General features: G+C 37.9%; 1 protein-coding gene across 3 annotated transcripts in view; it reads right to left on the reverse strand.

Moving 5' to 3' along the window:
• The window catches only part of tbc1d22a (TBC1 domain family, member 22a), a 226,246-nt gene that overhangs the window by 138,183 nt on the left and 66,237 nt on the right, over positions 1–21,826 (reverse strand). The window lies entirely within an intron of this gene.

Consider the following 21,826-nt stretch of genomic DNA (forward strand, 5'->3'; position numbering starts at 1 on the left):
GTCACGTGACCCTAAAGAGGCTTGCAGACTTTTATGGCCGCCGGGGCGCTTTAACTGTTAAATTGGTGAAAACAAATGCCCTATTATTATCCTATGCAAATTGACATTTAAATGACTAAAAATTGCCTGCTCTGCGCAGAACTTCACCAAATCGGCTGGGCATGTGCGCCGCATTATTGTAAAGACGCGTGCAAACTTTGGCGGAGATCGGGCCCTCCAACTGTTAAACTGGTGAAAAACAAATGCCCTATATTATCCTATGCAAAATGACATTTAAATGACTAAAAATTGCCTGCTTTGTGCAGAACTTCACCAAATCGGCTGAGCATGTGCGCCGCATTATTGTAAAGACGCGTGCAAACTTTGGCGGAGATCGGGCCATCAGTAGAGGCATACCAGTTTAAAAGGTAAAAAAATAAATAAATAAAAACACCCCATTTTCATGATAAATGAGCTGAAAATGCAAAAATTGACCTTTGACCTCTGCGATGCACATGTCACCAGGCTTGATAAAGTTTTAGCAACCAGCAGCTCAAAACTCAAGTGCTCAAACCCTATGGTCTATTTTTTATAGGCCTTTTTATACCCTTTTTATTGCCTTTTTATTAGGGGCCAAGCACCGAAGGTGCGGAGGCACCTATTGAAACCGTTGTCGCACTTTCTTCTTCCGCCATGGAGGTCTATGGCAGCCCATAGAACCGATTGCGGGAAAGTTGTAACGATTTGACATTCTGATAGAGGGCAGTCCCAACATTAAATACACCAATTTTGGTGTCTCCAACTCAATCCCTCTAGCGCCACCACCTGTCCAAAGTTGCACTCATGTTTATGCTAATAACTTTTGAACCTTAAGGGCTAGAAACAAAATTCTTGTTTCCTCAGATTTCTGAGCTCCCGCCAATCCGAAAGCACCCTATGACGTCATTTCCGACATTATATGTTTCCCGCCATTTTGAATTTCCCCAAAATCCTACTTTTGCGAACTCGTCCTAGACTGTTCGTCCGATTTGCATGAAAATTGAACCAGATCATCTTCAGCCAGTGTCGACAAAAAGTTATGGAATTCAAGTTGATTCGTCAAATCTTTTCCGTTAAACGCGCAAACAAATTTTACGTAGCGCTTGCGAAAACAGACGTATGGCTGTATCTCCGCAACGCTTTATCGTATTCAGACCAAACTTGGTACATGTTGGCACAAGCATGTCTTGAGGCAACCTGCTGCGTTTCGGCGCAGCGCCACCTACTGGCCCGGAGATAGGAAAAATGGCTATTTTTGCTTTTTTTTGCTGAACCGTTTGCCCAAAAATCACAAAAGTGGTCTCGTCAGATTCGAGACGTCATGCCGAGTCGACTGATGTCCAATTTTACCATGTCGGCCATTTTGGCTGTCGGCCATCTTGAATTATGTGCCAAAATGCTGTATTTTATGAACGCATGAACGGATTGTTACGAAACTCGGCATGGGTCATCACCACGATGCCCTGAAGTAGCCTGAGAAGTTTCGAAACAGCGCCACCTAGTTGAGATTTTTTTTAAAAAGTGCTTATAACTTTGGGTGTGGTTGACTTATTTTCACGGGACTCATCTCCTTAGACTCCTGAATCGTTGCCGAGTCCAACGATACCACACTTGCCAGGTTTCTGCGTATGGTTTGTGCACCGTTGTAATTTAGCGCTTTAAGAAAATTAGCCGATATCTTCGAAACCACTGGTCCGATCGAGACGAAACCAGCGTCAGAAGTTCGGAAACATAGGTCGCTAGGCACAGTCGTGAGGCCAAATCTCAAAATTTTGATAGTAAGGGGTAGTAAAATGCAATCAAAGTCAGGCGTCAGGCTGAAACCCTATTGGAACTGTTCATTTCCCCATGATGCATCATTTTCCAGCTAAAACTGCTCGGGCAGACCAAACCGTAAGTCGTAGAGACTTGAAACTTTCAGGGCTGGTAGTACTCACAACCACTGCAGACGTCACCGAAGCCCGCCCCGATCGGCCTGACGGGGGCGCTACAGCGATCAAAAGTACGAAACGGCGACCAAAAGTACGAAACGGCTCATAACTCCTCAACCGTAAGGCTTAGCCTCGAGTGTCTTATATTGCTGGAATCCTTGGCTCGAGACGGACAAAATGCATATCTCGGATTTGCTCGCCCTTCAGGCGCCAATTTCGAGATATTTTAGGTTTTTTGTAAAACCTACTTTTGCAAATTACTCCCAGCTTATTTGACTGATCGGAACCAAACCACTGCAGAAATGTTCTCTGGAGAGAGACTATCAATAATTATAAAAAAAAAAAAACATTTTGATTTATGGTTGCTAAGGGGAGCCAAAATGTTTGATGTGACAGGGACCTTATTTAATAAAATGGCTATAACTTGTGAACAGAACGAGATATTTCCACCAAACTAAGGTCACGTGTGAGTGAGATCAGTCTGAGATTACATGAAAAAAATCGCAACGATTGATCACTTGGTGGCGCTATAACAGGGGAAAAACTCATGAAACTGGCAATATACGCACCCAAACATTAGTCAGATGAAAATGGGCATTCATTGTCTTTATCCTTGGTGCCATGATAGTCTATGAGGACAATGGCGTATCACAAACAAAGCATACTTCATTGGCGCAATGCCCTGAAGGAGCCTGAGAATTTTCAAGCCAGTGTTTTTCACAGTATTCACCTCATTAGACTCCTGAATCCTTGCCGAGTCCAATAATACCAAACATTCCTGGTTTCACCTTATGGTTTGTAAAAAGGTGTACTTTAGCACCTAAAAAACCTTTGCGAATGTAGGAAACAGTTAGTCCAATTAAAACAAAACCACAATAGGAAATTCTGAATACTTACATAGGTCAATAGCTAAACAATAATGACCAAAACAAAGCCAAAAATTTTGGAAGAAAAAAAAAATCCAATCAATGCAGCCCATGCTCTCAAATATATTTTGCTATAACTTTAAAAGAAAATTAGATATTTACAACAAATTTGACATATATTTATGGACCCCTTTGAGGACACCTAAAAAAGCTATGATATTATATTTTTCCTTAGTTAATTTACCCATGAATGCTCTTTCCCATCTATGATCTAAGTTTATTTGTTTATTTGGATTCCCATTAGCCAATACCTAGGCAGTGACTACTCTTCCTGAGGTCCCAAAAAGTAAAAAATACAAAACTACATTGAAGCTGCAAGAGGAATAAAAGGGTCCTCGCAACTGTGCCACCACTACCTTGTGGTTGTAGGAACACAGAGCACGGTGGGCAATATGCATTTAAGTATATAAAAATAGGAGGACTATATCAATCATTTGTATTTACCACACTTCCTGCTACTGGGCTGTACTCTGATCAGAGGGTGGACCTGTGCCAGGACATGACCAATGCATCCCTGAAATGTCTGAAGAGAGTGTGTCAATAAAAACTCTGCCCTGTAAATGCAGACTCGAAAAGACATCCTTATAAACCTGTCTCCGGCACGACAACTCTAATCTATCAAATGATCTTACGAATATCTATTGATCTAATATGACTTCTGAACTGTAATGTTGCCAGTTTAAAAGGTAAAAAATAATCATACACTGTTATACGCAAAATAATAATCATACACTGTTTGTTCGTCGGCCAGAGGAGAACTGGCACCCCGACTTAGCCTGGTTTCTCCCAAGATTTTTTTATCTCCATCCTGGCCCTGAAGGAGTTTTGGTTCCTTGCCACCGTTGCATTTGGGTTGGCTTGCTCAGTTGGGGACACCTAAATTTCAACTATATTACTGATCTGCCCGCATTGACACTACATGATAATTGAAATTAGCTGGATAACATCACCATTTTCAACAGAGCAGTTGTACAAAATCTGTTGCATTATTTTCCTGTTAAAACTGTGAAGCTGCTTTGAAACTGGACTTGTTAAAAGTGCTATATAAATAAAGGCTAGTGGCACTATGAATAACTAAAATTTTGCCGAAACATCAGACTTTGTCAGGATACCACGGACATGTTCAACAAAACTCAAGATCTTTGAAATTTAACATCATTAAGTCTATTAACTATTAGACTGACCAAATATGATGTTGTTTTGGTTCAATCTTAATTAGTAGTTAATCATAATTTACTCTTGCCCACAGGTGACAATATAACTGACTAAATATTGACATGTAGACCAGCCATCAGTGCTCGGGCCCACAACAATAAAATGAAACATACAAATTCCATTAAATGTCCCTTCCTTTTAAAATTCATTTTACTTCTTAAAATATGTAATATCTAATAGTAGTTCATTCTATATTTTCATTCCGATCGAGACGAAACCAGCGCCGGAAGTTCGGAAACATAGGTCGATAGCTATACGCTAATGCCCAAATCTCAAAATATTGATAGTAAGGGGTAGTAAAATCCAATCAAAGTCAGGTGTCAGTCATTTTTTACGTGTTTTTTTCATACAACTGTTTATAACTCCAAAACAAAATGAGATGTTTTCACCAAACTCGACACACATATGTATGGGCTCACTCTGAGGACATATAAAAAATGGTGGGATTGTGCCTCTTGGTGGCGCTATAATAGAACCAAACATGAAATTCCCATTGACTTCGATGCAGTATTAGGGTATAAATGCATATGCTATACTTTACGAATGCATTAGTGTATAATTACAAAACTCAGTATGTGTCTTCCGCTCCATGCCCTGAAGGTACTCAAAAAGTTTTCGGGCAACGCCACCTTGTGGTCAAAAGTTGTAATAAAGTGTACAAAAATGCTAATAACTTTTGATTAAATTAGCCTATTGCAATGAGACTGGTTATAAATCATTCTATGGCTCATGCCGAGAACATAGATACCAATTTTTCCCATATTTGGCAAACCTCTCTCCCCTCTATCTTGTTACTGGTTAAAAACCTACTTTTTCAAACTCATCCTAGACCGTTTCTCCAATTTTCACCAAAATTAAATCGTATCGTCTCCAGACCATGTGAACAAATAATTATGGATTTCGTGTTGATAGACAAAACAGCTGTATCTCTGCAATGCTTTGACATATTGACACCAAACTTTGCATGTGTCATTGTCTCCTCAATCTGACTACACCACATCAGTTTAGTAACAGTGCCACCTATTGGTCGAAAATGATAAACCATTAAATCATTATTATTGACTGTATTTAAAATTGTACTGCTTTTTTGCCTAAAATCAACTTAATAATTCTTTAATGGCTCATTGTTGCAGTTGGTTTGACACTTCCAGCCATGCTGGCATGTCTTGTCTTCTTCTTTGCGCTTGGCCCCGACAATTGCTGCTTGCAGCTATATTTATTATTCTGCTTCTTCTTCTTCTTCTTCTTCTTCTTCCGCCATAGGAGTCTCTGGCAGCCCATAGAACCGTATGGTAAAAAGTTGTGAAATTTGGCACACTCATAGAGGCCAGTCTGAGCTGTCACTATAGCAAATTTGGTGCCTCTAACTCAATCCCTCTAGCGCCACCACCTGTCCAAAGTTTCACTCATATTTATGCTTATAACTTTTGACCCCTAAGGGCTAGAAACAAAATTCTTTTTTCATCGGATTCCTTGGCTCAAGCCGATTCGATTTCACCCTATGATGTCATTTTCCGGTATGCAAATTTTCCCGCCATTTTGAATTTTCTGAAAAACCTACTTTTTCGAACTCCTCCTAGGCCGTTGCTCCGATTTTCACGAAAATTGAAACAGATCATCTTCAGAGCATGTTGACAAAAAGTTATGGAATTCAAGTTGATTCGTCCAATCGTTTTCAATAAACGCACAAACAAATTTTACGTGGAGGTTGCAAAAACACACTAAAGGCTATATCTCCGCAACGCTTTATCGTATTCAAACCAACCTTGGTACATGTCATCACAAGCATGACTTGAAGCAACATGCAGCGTTTCGGCGCAGCGCCACCTACCTGTCCGGAGATACGAAAAATGCCTATTTTGGCTTATAACTTCTGAACCGTTTATCCAAAAATCATAAAATTGGTCTCATTAGATTCAGGGCGTCATGCCGAGTCGACTGATATCCAATTTTACCATGTCGGCCATTTTGGATGTCGGCCATTTTGAATTATGTGCAAAAATGCTGTATTTTATGAACGCATGAACAGATTGTTATGAAACTTGGTATGGGTCATCACCACGATGCCCTGAAGTAGCCTGAGAAGTTTCGAAACAGCGCCACCTAGTGGAGAATTTTTTTTTTCAAACGCTTATAACTTTGGGTGTGGTTGACATATTTTGATGGGAGTGTGTTTTTTGGTCTCCTGAATCCTTGCCGACTCCAACGATACCAGACTTGCCAGGTTTCGGCATATGGTTTGCGCAGAGTTGTAATTTAGTGCTTAAAAAACATTTGCTGATATCTTCGAAACCGCTAGTCCGATCGAGACGAAACCAGCCTCAGAAGTTCGGAAACATAGGTCGATAGCTATACGCTAATGCCCAAATCTCAAAATATTGATAGTAAGGGGTAGTAAAATCCAATCAAAGTCAGGTGTCAGTCCTTTTTTACGTGTTTTTTCATATAAATGTCTATAACTCCAAAACAAAATGAGATATTTTCACCAAACTTGACACACATATGTATGGGCTCACTATGAGGACACATAAAAAAATTGGTGGGATTGTGCCTCTTGGTGGCGCTATAATAAAACAAAACATGAAATTCCCATTGACTTCAATGCAGTATTATGGTTTAAAATGCTAATGCTATAATTTACGAATGCATTAGCGTATCGTTACAAAACTCGGTATGTGTCTTCCGCTCCATGTCCTGAAGATACTCAAAAAGTTTCGGGGTAGCGCCACCTTGTGGTCAAAAGTTGTAATAAAATGTACAGAAATGCGAATAACTTTTGATTAAATTAACCCATTGTAATGAAACTGGTCATAATACAGTCAATGGCTCATGCCGAGAACATGGATACCAATTGTGCCATATTTTGCAAACCTATCTGTCCTCCGTCTTGTTATTTGTTAAAAACCTACTTTTTCAAACTCATCCTAGACCGTTTGTCCGATTTTCACCAAAATTGATCCGTATCGTCTTCAGACCATGCTGACAAATAGTTATGGATTTCGGATTGATAGACAAAACAGTTTTCATATACCACTGCAACAGAGTTGAGCCATGATGCAAAAATTACTCTTGAGGCTGTATCTCTGCAATGCTTTGACATATTGACACCAAACTTTGCATGTGTCATTGTCATCTCAATCTGACTAAACCACATCAGTTTCGTAACAGTGACACCTATTGGTCGAAAGTGATAAACCATTAAACCATTATTATTGACTGTATTTAAAATTTGACTGCTATTTTGCCTAAAATCAACTTAATAGGTCCTTAATGGCTCATTGTTGCAGTTGGCTTGAGACTTCCAGCCATGCTGGCATGTCTTGTCTTCTTCTTTGCGCTTGGCCCCGATAATGGCTGCTTGCAGCTATATTTCTGCTTCTTCTTCTTCTTCTTCTTCTTTTTCTTTTTCTTCCGCCATAGGAGTCTCTGGCAGCCCATAGAACCGTATGGTAAAAAGTTGTGAAATTTGGCACACTCATAGAGGCCAGTCTGAGCTGTCACTATAGCAAATTTGGTGCCTCTAACTCAATCCCTCTAGCGCCACCACCTGTCCAAAGTTTCACTCATATTTATGCTTATAACTTTTGACCCCTAAGGGCTAGAAACAAAATTCTTTTTTCATCGGATTCCTTGGCTCAAGCCGATTCGATTTCACCCTATGATGTCATTTTCCGGTATGCAAATTTTCCCGCCATTTTGAATTTTCTGAAAAACCTACTTTTTCGAACTCCTCCTAGGCCGTTGCTCCGATTTTCACGAAAATTGAAACAGATCATCTTCAGAGCATGTTGACAAAAAGTTATGGAATTCAAGTTGATTCGTCCAATCGTTTTCAATAAACGCACAAACAAATTTTACGTGGAGGTTGCAAAAACACACTAAAGGCTATATCTCCGCAACGCTTTATCGTATTCAAACCAACCTTGGTACATGTCATCACAAGCATGACTTGAAGCAACATGCAGCGTTTCGGCGCAGCGCCACCTACCTGTCCGGAGATACGAAAAATGCCTATTTTGGCTTATAACTTCTGAACCGTTTATCCAAAAATCATAAAATTGGTCTCATTAGATTCAGGGCGTCATGCCGAGTCGACTGATATCCAATTTTACCATGTCGGCCATTTTGGATGTCGGCCATTTTGAATTATGTGCAAAAATGCTGTATTTTATGAACGCATGAACAGATTGTTATGAAACTTGGTATGGGTCATCACCACGATGCCCTGAAGTAGCCTGAGAAGTTTCGAAACAGCGCCACCTAGTGGAGAATTTTTTTTTTCAAACGCTTATAACTTTGGGTGTGGTTGACATATTTTGATGGGAGTGTGTTTTTTGGTCTCCTGAATCCTTGCCGACTCCAACGATACCAGACTTGCCAGGTTTCGGCATATGGTTTGCGCAGAGTTGTAATTTAGTGCTTAAAAAACATTTGCTGATATCTTCGAAACCGCTAGTCCGATCGAGACGAAACCAGCCTCAGAAGTTCGGAAACATAGGTCGATAGCTATACGCTAATGCCCAAATCTCAAAATATTGATAGTAAGGGGTAGTAAAATCCAATCAAAGTCAGGTGTCAGTCATTTTTTACGTGTTTTTTCATATAAATGTCTATAACTCCAAAACAAAATGAAATATTTTCACCAAACTTGACACACATATGTATGGGCTCACTACGAGGACACATAAAAAAATTGGTGGGATTGTGCCTCTTGGTGGCGCTATAATAAAACAAAACATGAAATTCCCATTGACTTCAATGCAGTATTACGGTTTAAAATGCTAATGCTATAATTTAAGAATGCACTAGTGTATCATTACAAAACTCGGTATGTGTCTTCCGCTCTATGTCCCGAAGATATTCAAAAAGTTTCGGGGCAGCGCCACCTTGTGCTCAAAAGTTGTAATAAAATGTACAAAAATGCTAATAACTTTTGATTAAATTAGCCTATTGTAATGAGACTGGTCATAATACATTCATTGGCTCATGCCGAGAAGATAGATACCAATTTTGCCATATTTTGCAAACATATCTGTGCTCCATCTTGTTATTTGTTAAAAATCTACTTTTTCAAACTCATCCTAGACCGTTTGTCCGATTTTCACCAAAATTGATCCGTATCGTCTTCAGACCATGCTGACAAATACTTATGGATTTCGGATTGATAGACAAAACAGTTTTCATATACCACTGCAACAGAGTTGAGCCATGATGCAAAAATGACTCTTGAGGCTGTATCTCTGCAATGCTTTGACATATTGACACCAAACTTTGCATGTGTCATTGTCATCTCAATCTGACTAAACCACATCAGTTTCGTAACAGTGACACCTATTGGTCGAAAGTGATAAACCATTAAACCATTATTATTGACTGTATTTAAAATTTGACTGCTATTTTGCCTAAAATCAACTTAATAGGTCCTTAATGGCTCATTGTTGCAGTTGGCTTGAGACTTCTAGCCATGCTGGCATGTCTTGTCTTCTTCTTTGCGCTTGGCCCCGATAATGGCTGCTTGCAGCTATATTTTTGGTTTTGAATTTGTCGTTGTGTTTTCTGGCATATTTTGTTTTTAGACGTGTAATTGTTTTATAATTTGTTGTTTTTGTTTTTTGGATGTGTTATTTTGTTTTCATAATTGTGATTTGTTTTGCACCTCTCGGCCACCGTACTTACGGGTGTGGAACGACATTAGAGTGAGTCATTAATGACATAATTTTCATTTTTGGGTGAACGAACACTTTACCATTGAACAACTTCTTGTGTGACATTATTTGACAACACTGTTGTACTGTTCTATAATTCTAAATTAGTGCGCTCAAGCAAATCTTTCAAAACCTGAAGGTCAAACTGGTTAAATGCAAAGTTAGGCACTATTTTACAAAATCAGACTGCTTATATCTTTCGCCTGCCGACAGGCAGGAAAGTCTCGGAGGGAACTCAACCAAGAGGAAAAGAGGAAAAATACCTGCCACTAGACATCTCAGGCATCCCAAGGCAGTCACTTAACAACTCGTTAGAGCAAATGAGGAAAGTTAATCAGACCTGCATTAAAATCAGCACTGGCCTCAGTTCTTCAAAGCGAAAAATCTGAACAAACCGATACTCATTAAGGCCTCAATTGTGGGTCACACACCACTAACTGTTCAATTCAACCATGGAGGCCTGTGGCACTTAGTCAATGAACAGCCCACAAAGGCCTTCCAGAAGATGGACTGAAAGCAGGAGTCAGCGGTTACAAGGTTAGTGAACTTAATGCACATGACGTAAACGACATAGGCTATTTAGAATCTTTGTGATCCATGGTGCCTCCAGGGTTGGTAAATGCATCCACCGAGAATGGTCAGGCTGATGGAATTTTATCTTCTACAGAACAAAATGTTGTGGAGGAAATCAGCTAGCATGTTTCTTCTTTGAATGGCTAATTGCTAATACCAACTAGCCAAACACTGACCCCTGTAGACACAGCAAAAATACGGATTTTACAGAAAAATATGGAGTTTTGAAGAAACCCTTAGAAGCTTCTCAATGGTTTACATGAGGCCAGAGTCCTATAGGTCACCCCGTATCTGTGCAATTCTCCAGCTCAAAGTAAAACTCAACAGAACTAGACAGTCTCCATCTTCAACTAACAGATCAAATCTTTTTTTCTCTGCTATTCAGATCACCAAGAAAGAGAACTCTATATTCCCTCAACCAGCACTGATGGTGATGTCCTCCATAATAGTTCACCCAATCAACCCGATCTTTAACAGTAATGTCACTGATCCACATCTGCCATCAAGAACATTACTCTTGGAGAATCTATACATGAAGATAATGCAAATCATCATCCATTTGAATCAATAGTGTACCACACTACTTGCACATACAATTTCGCCACACACTCATTCCTTTTAATTATAAAACTTTATAGTTGCCTAATGGGAAAACAGCTCTGGTCCAAAAAAAACCCCAGAAAGAACAGAGGAGCCGAAGAACAAAACCTTCCATGACAAAGTGGCTGCCTGATTAGATGGAGACTTCCATGAAGAACGGCACTGTAGATTAAAAATATCGATAGAACAGACATATGTAGCTTAACGAGCTATGCAAATGAAGCCAAATGATTAAAAGAGTAATGAATGGGGATATTGGAAGGGTCTGATGGTTTTGAAGCTTTTATTCACACTGAGAACTATAAGCCAGGGCGAATGAAGATGACTGTAAAACTAAAAATGTCTGATGTATATTGCAGAGGAAAATTGCTCCAATCAGACTTCTACATAACTTCCACAAGTCAAATGTGCTTTTAACAGATGTGTTTAATCAGTCCGCCAGGAAACCAAGTCATGTTTCTACAATGGCGTGTGCAATTAGCGCTCCTGTGAAAGAACTGCACTTAAACAGCCAAAATTGCCTGCTACTTTTGTGTTGTATGTAAAACAGTTTGCAGACAGCCTTCAATGCAGTCTATTATTGCCATAGATTTAAAGAAATAGTTCACCCAAAAATGAAAATGTGTCACAATTTACTCTCGTCATTGCAAGGGGGAAGTACTCCATTCAGCCAGATCCAGGCCGTATCCAGATCAGATGGTGGACCTGCGCTTGGACATGACCAGCGCATCCCTGGAGTGTCTGCTGAGACCATGTCAACTAGTGTCTCCTCTGAATTTGCCTCACCGACACGTCATCCTCAATAAACCAATCTCCGGTGCAAAGTCATTGATCTTTCAAATATTAATATTTAATAATTGCTTACTCGACACGTCATCCAAAATAAACCTGTCTCCGGCGCGATGACTCCGATCCTTCAACTCTTGTGTAATTGATGCATCATCCTAAATAAACCCGTCTCTTGTGTGATACCTCGAACTTATATATTTTATTCCAATCTAATATGATTTCTGACCTGTAAGGCTGCCTAAATAATTATCATACACACTTGTGTGTTAATAGGTCAGAGGAGAACTGGCACCCCAACTGTTCTGGTTTCTCCCAAGGTTTATTTTTTCTCCAGCATGCCCTGATGGAGTTTTGGTTTCTTGCCACTGTCGCCTTTGGCTTGGCTTGCTCCGATGGGGACACTAAAATGTCAACTAAAGTTGTCAACTAAATATCTAAATAAACTTGATTACTAAAATAATTGTATCAACTTCATTACTAATCACCCACATCGCCCACATTGTCGCTGTATGATAAATTCAAATAAGCTGATAACATCACAGTTTTCTCCAGAGCGACTGTACAGCCGAATACAATTTTGTTGCACTATTTTCCTGTTTAACACTGTCAAGTTGACAAGTTACCTTCTTACACACCACCCACTAAAGGTTAGCAGATATATTCTTTTTTTCCCAGCAGTTTTGTGGAACTATCGGTTGCTGGTAACCGTGAAAGGGTCCCGTGGAGTTTGTTGTAATAATTGTTGCTTTGTAGAAGAAGTGGATTTAAAATGTGCTGAGAAAAGCCAAGTTTTTTTTTTTTTTTTTTTTTTTTTTGGGTTGTTTGGGTTGGTATAATGATATTATAAGACAATTTATTTGTTCTATTATTGCTACATTGGAAAACTGCATGTTTGCCGACAAGATTAAAGGATAAGATTAGCTGTCTGAATTCAGTTACAATATGTTGGTTGAGATTGGAAACTTGCCTTTCATCTGGATTCACTATTCTGAATACAAATATGTAACTTATGCTTTGTGCAGGTCTAGCATAATATAATTTTCAGGGTTGAGGGTACCCCTGGGTTTTTGCAAACTGCCCAAATGTGCAAAACCTGCCCAGGAATAATCAATTTTATAGTTTTATAAATGTTTCTTTGTTCTTACAAAATGAACTTTGAAGTAGTTACGTGAAACATACAGTAAGAGCAAAGTAAAATACTTAAATCTAAAACATGACTTTTTGTTGACTTTAAAGGTGCTGTATGTAATTTTTTGTGACTATACTAAAGCTTAAAAATACCATAATATGTTACAGATATTTATGAATCATGCTAAGTTTGCATAGCTGTTTCTCTGAATGCTAAAGCCAGTTATTCTACTTTGAATTGTGTTCCGTGTCGGAATGTGTGTTTTTGTTTTTTCGTCTATGCGATTCCACACATTGCTATTTTACCCAACAATATTTCAACACCAGTAGCCATAAAGCTGTGTATTGCAACCATGGAAGGCAGAAAATGAACTGGGTCAGAGATTGCAGATTATACTGAATTAAAAATGTCAATATTACATACTGCATCAATAAATCAGTGATATATTGGTGGCCATATTTGTTTCAATTTTAGTTACCGTTATTGGCAAAATCCACTATTGGTTGACCTTTACTGCCAAATAGACTGGACTATGAAGTGCTTGTTACGGATAGGCGAGTATTGATTAATGGTTAAAAAAAAAAAAAAAATCAACAAAAGTGATCAGAGCACTTCAAAAATGGACTTATTTTGTTGATACTTTGGGGTGCCATTGTATGGAATTCACCCATCTGAGTATTCGGAAAATTATTTCTTTGAGTGATCGTTTTTGGATGATTATTCCTAAAGATACACCCACCACTAAACACCATATTAAAACAGAACTGTTGGCCAGTTGGACAGCTGCCATTTTTGTGGCCAGAAAAATTATGAATGTGGGTTAGTCTTGCTTATGTTAGCTCCGTAAAACTCCTCAAGCAATCAAAAACTGCAAAAAAAACATTCAGGTGCTCTCTTTCCTGTGCAATACTTTGACTACCACAAAAAGGGTTCCCAGCAGTCTTGCTACTAGAACAAATCAATAGGATTGAATTTAACTTCAGTTTGTTTTTACTTTCATCAGGCCTTGACCCTGTAAGTCCAAAAACTCCCAGAGCAGATTACAAATTTCATTTGTTGTAGGCAAAGTCACATTCAAATGCATTTTGAAGGCTCTCAGAAAAAGAGCAGAGCTCAAATGAAGATTTTCCCTGTCTCTTCTTGCATTTATTTACAGCCGTAATGAAAATGATTATTTAATAATGAAATGCCCTAACAGCAAGGTACACACAGCCAAATCACTAACTGGCCCCTAATTTAGCCCTGTCATCATACATTTTTTAAAGCAGGAATCAAGAACGATCTGTGGCTTAAAGAAATAACACGATTCTGCTAAAAGGAATTTGTGTGCGTATTTCATTCGGCACTGACGAAAAAGGGGCTTATGCTCTGATCCAGAGTATTTCACATGAACAGGGTTTGGGAACAACTAATTAAAAGTAGCTATAAACTTCATAGTTCATTGAAAAAAAAAAATGAAAATTCTTAAATCTCACCCTTATGTCATTTCAAATCTGTAAGACTTGTTCTACTTTCTGAAGGTGGTTACTCGTTGCAATAACTTTCAAGGTTCATATGCAAACCAGAACCATTCATTAAAGGCACAATATGTATGTTTTTTTTTTTTTTTGTTTTTTTAAAGATAAACAAATCCAAAACCTCCTAGAACCGTGTTATATATGTTGTTGACCTGTGTACTTACATGATCCCAAGCATTTCCAACAACGTTTAAATCCAGAGAAATCAGCTATTTTAACCGGTTTCGCGCAGGTCTCTCTTATTATCATTATCTCCCAATGGCTCTCAACACATCCTGTGTGAGGCTAGTTTGAGCCTTGTTAGTGGTATTAACTAATGATTTAATTTCACTTACCATGTGCCCCTGCTAATCTGTTTTTAGAGATAAAACTCGTTACATTCGATTTTCATGAAAACGCATCCCATATAGCGATCTACTCAGTAACCATGTGTTAATTACCCCTAGGTTCATTTCTCGTTCATTTCTCACCGGAGTTGTCCTTTAAACACATTCGCTCATTCATGAACATGATTTCTGCCTGTAGGATTCCTTTGCTTTGGCTGCGGAGGTGAAGAGTCAACACTACAGCTCCCATGATTCCATGCTTATCACGGCGTCATCAAGCTATGCCTTTGTTTTGAATAAACGCCCTCTAGAGGTGAAACTTACATACTGTGCCTTTAAATCATGACACTGACAATACATTTCATGTGATGTGAAGTCATACAATACACTGTAAAAAAAAAAGTCTGTAAAAATTGGGCCCAATGTATAAATATGAATGAATTTTCTGTATTTTTTTTTTTTTTTTTACATGTGTTGTACCTGTAATTAGAATTACACACTGCATTGCATTAGTTTGTGCTTTAAGGGTTAACCTAAATTTCCGTAAAATTACTGGATAATGCACTGGCAGAAAATTACTAGTACATTTTCCTTCTTTATTTTATTTTTTTTTACAGCGTAGCTTTGTCTGAAACAGGCCAGAATTGAAGATATCCCTGAAAACCTTGACATTTACCTTAGCTTTCCTTGGCACAGACATAGTGATTTGTGTGCAATTTATAAAAGAATCACAGACTTGAGTCTAAAACACTATCTTTTTAAAGAATCTATTGATCGAGTCAAATTTGAACAAGAGAAATTCCATCTAAATCAGTCATAACTACTATTCTCACAATAAAAAAATTAAATAAATTAAAAATCAATAAAAAAACTATTTCATTCTGGTCTGTTTCTCACAAAGCTATTGTATGATTTAGAAGACATGGAATGTAGTCCACAAGTCATGGACATTATTTATGATTTTCTAAACATTGAAAGCTTTACTCCGTTCATTGTAACTGCTAGGACTCTCTAACCTTCAAAATGTTTCCTTGTGCTACACAGTGAAACCAATGTCAAAGGTGGTGACCCTCATTACTTGCATGAAAATTATAATTTTTCCATGAACTATTCATTTGTAGTTATTCCTTAAGCCATCTGTACTGAATGTAGTTAAACTATTTTAAAACTGTATTTACCCAAGCTATTAATAATTCAAAGTAGCTTCCAAAATACTGTAGACAAGTAAGAATTCCTTGGTGTGCGTCGTTACACGTAAATTGATGGATATGGTTGTCTCGTCAGAGTGAAGCCGTGATGTTTTGCTACTGCTTGCCCTCAGCAGTCAGCACTTGGCCCACATAGCACACTTTGAATGAGTATCTGTCACACATGGCACCATGCCTTATTGCGCCGGGTGGAATTTTGGGAAATAAATTGCAAGGAAAGTTGGTACAGGTACATTTTCTACGAACTTTCCTCTACACACAGTGAAGAGAGAGTGTTGTCCCAAACATCTTTATCATGGGAGAACAGGGGCCTTCTTCAGGCACTGTCTTTGTCTTCTGCTAAGTATACAAACACAGAAGCATACAAAACCAATAAAGTATTCCTTTCAGAGAACGAACAATTAAGCATCTCATTTTACCACACAAACAGCCAGAAACTCTGCTCGGAGAAAGAAAACAATAAGGAAATAACAAATGGTGCATCAAAACCAAGCGACATCGCTCACCCTCATTTTGTTCCAAACCCATAATATGTTTGTTTCTCTTCAGAACAAAGATATTTTAAATGGAAATTTCTGTGTGAAAGCCCACTGAAAGTCCAAAAAAAGTCAAAATGTTCATAAAGACATTGTAAAAAATATTCCATATGAAGTGAACGGTTTAATGCAAATCTTGTGACGAGACAATGGCTTTTATATGATCAGCAGATTTAATGTAGGCTTTTGTTCACATATTTAAACATTAATCAAATCGCATACATAAAGCGCATCAAATAGGTTCAGCGGAAGCTGAAATGTGCTTGCTTGACTAATCATATAAAGCAATTGTCTCTCTTCAGAAGACTTAATATTAGACCATTCTATTCAAATGGAGTACTTTTACAATGTCTTTTTGACTTTTAACGCATAATCATTTGGTTGCACAAGCATTGGCTTTCAATAAAGGGAGAAAATCTCTTAGGATCTCTCAATGAATGAAGAATGACAGTCGTATGATTTTTGCTTGATGTTATGGTGAGTATGTGATAAGGTTTTTTTTGTGAACCAATGTTTTAAAGGCTCCAGATTGCGACCAAATTTTGACACCTTTTTTTACCCTGTTGGTGGGACAACATTTAGTTTGACATCATATCGCACCACAATGTCACCACATTGTGCAACTAATAAGCGCTTCCATTTCTGTTGCATATGAGAAGCATCAAACGGCAAATGAAACTAAAGTGAAACAAAACCATGCTACTTGTCTGAGCTGCGCTGCGCTCCGCTGACTGTTTATAAGATCCAAGTCAAGTCAAGTGAACTTTATTTATACATTTACAATGATGATTGTTTCAAAGCAGCTTCATGGTGTTAAACAGGAAAATATTGCAACAAAATTTGAGTCGGCTGTACAGTCGCTCGGGAGAAATTTGTGATGTTATTAGCACATTTCAGTTTGTCATATAGTGACAATGTGCACAGTGATATAGTTGATACAGTTAATTTAGTTATTCATTTTATTTGGATATTAAGTTGAAAATTGAAATGTTAGTGTTCCCAACACTAAAATCCAATAAGAAAGCATTTGAATTTAAAGCAGAATTAATAGCATTACTGCGAAATCTAGTGAGAACCAATCAAATTCAATGCAAAATTCTCTGTTATAAACCACAGATATCAAATCAAAGAGCGCTGACGTGAAAACCAGAAAAAAAAGGGCCACGAACATTTGACCAAGCTTTGTCAAGTTTTCGCATCTGGCCCGTCTATTACAGTATATTTGCCGGTGTCAGATATTTCCAAGGAGATAATTAGTCATTTTTGGGGAACAGGTGAAATATCTGAGAGAGCAAGACAAAAGGGACTGCAGTATGCATTTGTGGGATATATCCACGAAATACCATGCAACTGATAAGAGAATAATTTCATTAAAATTGAAGCTAAAGCCTATAGTTCCCACTGCAATCAGCAGCTGCCTCATACATGCTCATGCACAGCAGCGTAAGTGAAATTAGAAAATAATCTAATAATTATAAATCAAACAGCTTCTCCATAAATCTTGTGGAATAAACACAAGGCATTAGCCTGACCACTTTGCAATGATTCTCCCATTTATATTTAGCGCGCCGGGCTACTGCTCACACGTCGTGGGTCTAATCTACGCCTTGGACCTGACAATAGCCGGAGATACTGACCTGAGCCATACATCAAAAACTCCAGTTACTGAAATACAGCCATATAACAGAACGTCACTCTCTAACACGACGGGCCACCACACAGCCACCGCAACAAACCTTATGATGAAGGTCTTAATTTGCAAACAATTTCTCTTAACAAGCTATGATACATAATTAATAAAGCTAAAAGACAGTCCTTTGTATAGTCTATACCCGGGGTCTCCAACCTTTTTTCATTTGAGATCTACTTTTTAAAAAATGAAAGTCGCCAAGAGCTACTCATGTTCTACAATACTTAATACTCTTTAATAATGCATCATAATTCTCATATTAACAACAACCCAAACTGTTTTACACCTGAAAGAGTGTAGTAGAAGTTCCAGTAGTCGGTACCAATACCATAAACATTTTACGGCAGTCAGTACCAATTTTGGTACCACAGCAAAATGTTTTTTTTTTTTTTTTTTTTTTTTTTCACTATTTAAAAAAAAATCTATCAAAAAAAAAATCTATTACATTTAAAACGTTTATTATTTATGAAGATAATTATTATAAGTAAATCATACATTTAAACATTTAAAGGCCGTATGCTGTTTAAAAAGTAATTATTGTTTATACATAAAATATCAAGTGAAAAATAAGGAACCATCTAGGCATAACTATTATTATTATTAGTAGAGATTTATTATTATTACATAGAGATGTAGTTACATCTACTGTATAGGCTGCAACAGTAGCCAAATATATTCTGTCAATTTCTCAACGTTAAACCAAACTTTTATTATGACGGCTTGCCGTGAAGACCTTTGAGTGTCTGTGTTCATATGACAGCTTACTTAAATGAAACGTTAAATTCTCATGAAGTGACAGTTTATGTGTTCGTGTGTCATCATAGTGGCACACGGCAGAGACACGCGAGTGTGCACGCGCTGGCCCGCGATGCCGCACCCTGCCGCGTCCTCGCATCCGCGCCTGTTATTCATGCAGAAATTGCAGGAGTAATATTTAAATAGTAATTTACAGTTTAATATTCACAGACACTAGTATATATTCGGCTACAGTTTGGAGCCCTGCGCTTGGATTAACACGAAAGCTGCGTGTACAGAATATACTCGGGAGTCGGTACAACCGGTAATACAGAAATGCTGGTATCGTCTTTTTTTTTATTTTAATTTCACTACCAATATCGTACTAAAGTAGCCTACCTGTACTTGTGACAACCCTACATTTGCATGTTTACATTGACATTTGTCAATCTAAATTAGCTCACTCTGATTAGATGCAAAGTAGCCTACGTCTTGGCGAGCTACCTCCAATCAGGCCACGAGCTACATGTAGCTCCCGAGCGACGTGTTGGAGACCCCTGGTCTATATAGTGCATCATATGTAATAATTTCCATGAATCAAAAGCCTTGTGTTTTTGTTGTTGTTGTTTTTTTTTTTTCAATTCGTTGGAGCAAACGTAGGTGTTTTTATTTATCATGTCGACATTTATTTGCAGACTGCTTAATTCACACCTGGCATTTCTCACCTTGGGTTTTAGGTTTCGGGAAGGAAAAAAATTCCACACTCCGTCCAAACTTTTAAGTATCAGTTTTGCACAATGCTTCGGCAAGTTTCCCTCGCTCAATAGCTTGACAGACCTTCCGCGCCTAGTTACGATTGCTAAGCCACGTTTGGTCTGTGGCGGTTTTCGAGTGTGGCTTAGTGAAGGGTCAATTGTCAATCGACAAATCACCAAAATCACCATGGATTTAATGCAGCAACTGCTGTGATTCCGCAACTTGATTAAAGGTATCTTTTCCATGTTAATTTGAGTTTTTGCCCTACCGGCCGCGATGGCGACACGGGATGATTCTATTTTAGAAATGGTTTCTATTTCTGCAACATCATGCGCACAAAAAATGGCAATGACAACCTCAGTAATGTGACTTTGAATATAATTTAGTGCTCCCAGCTTTGATAGTCGTACTAAAAACAAAAAAAAGTAATTCACCTCAGATCTTGAGATGAAACCAATTGAAACAATAATGTTCATCCTGTGAACAAACAAGTATATTCTATGATAAAGATTGTTTTACCAACACAGTATGTATTTTTAGTAATATTTGTGAATTTGATTATGTACTTTTCCATTTCCTTGCAAGTGCAGACAGATTAATCTCTGGTGTGGACAGACAAGTTGGTTTTCTCTGGAATCTTATCATGCTGCGTGTAGCTAGGACATGGTGTTTGTGTAACAGTGGTATTGTGGCTGAAATAATTGAATGTTTTGTTTTTATTATTGAGTGACATTTAATTGAAATTGAGTGAAATGTAAGCACTTTTCAAGGTCTTTTAAGTGCTTCACACTTTTTCCAGCACTTCAAAGCTCTAAATATTATATAATTTAAATGTTATTTTTAAGATGAATTGTAAAACTATAACTTTGTGGCAAACAAACACTTATTAAAAAAATAATTAAAAAAATTATTACTTATATATAACCAGTAAAGGGTGGCAGAGGAGAACTTATTGGCTTCTCACAAAGTCAGACTCACGAAAAACTAAAATTGTATAACTGAATTACACAGGAAACAAGAGTGCTCCTTTTATAAACATGAAAGCTCTTTCTCAGCTCAGTATGATACTATAAAAGAACAAAGATACTTAAATAAGAGTAGAAAATTGATTTTTTTTTTTTTTTTCTCTAAAAATGTTTTTTGCACATTACTGTTGTCAATAAAAGTACATTTAATCTGCATCTTAATTCAAGCTCAGTGTTTCACTGTCAAATTTCCAATAAACAAACATCGTATTATTAGTAACTGCACTTATTAATGCAAAACAATAGTATTTTATGATTCATTTAACTTTAATTATAAATAGTGTTCTCATGTTAGTTTGGAGCCCAGTCTTTAATGCTAAATCTTCAAATCCACATTTTGAAAATCACACAAATAACTGCATTAATTAAAAATTCAGAATGCAATGAAGGGGTGTCCACACTGACACTGATTTGTTGTGAAGAAGCGACCAGAAGTCACTCATTCTCAGGGAAGTATGTTGGCAACTGCGAATGCTGGCAACAAAGTTGAGCAGAAATGCATGCAAATGAGCAGCGATGCAATGTAACCTTTCTCTTTCAGATCATCTACTGTCACGCAAATATTTGTGTACTTGTGTAGAGTATTTTTCTGGCCTAAAGGACAAATTGGACGGAACTTGTAAAAACAAAATGGGGGCTTTGATTCTTCGAGGATCAGACAAGGTCAAATGACCCAGGAAAAATGTATCCCCATACATGCCAGCAACTGCAGAGCCAGGGGAAAAGAAGCTCATCCTCCATCTGTTGAGGGCATCAATTGAGCTGAGCCTTGCTCATTGCATGGTTTCAGGATATTACTCTCTCATAATTCCATTGGAATGGTCCCCCTGGGCACTTCAGAATCATTAGTCTGGACAGCCTGTTTAGTCTACTAGAAATCACGCACTTAAAGGTGTAAAGGTCAAGAAAAAGAAAGATGTTGGGAACAACTACAACGATTGAATCTGACAAAGTAACTGAAGATCCTTGGAAGAGTTAAAGGGGCAGGTTATGACAAATATTATGAAATATGATTGAGAAAATGGCATGAAAATGCATGCCGCTAGCCATATGTCAGTTGGTATAACACTCATGCTGATTTAACACCAAATGTAACCAACAGAAAAACTAGCGAGTTTGCACAGCTGTGCTGTTTTACTAGTCTGCC

The sequence above is a fragment of the Pseudorasbora parva genome, chromosome 20 (assembly GCF_024679245.1).
Source record: "Pseudorasbora parva isolate DD20220531a chromosome 20, ASM2467924v1, whole genome shotgun sequence".
In the NCBI taxonomy this organism is placed as follows: domain Eukaryota; kingdom Metazoa; phylum Chordata; class Actinopteri; order Cypriniformes; family Gobionidae; genus Pseudorasbora; species Pseudorasbora parva.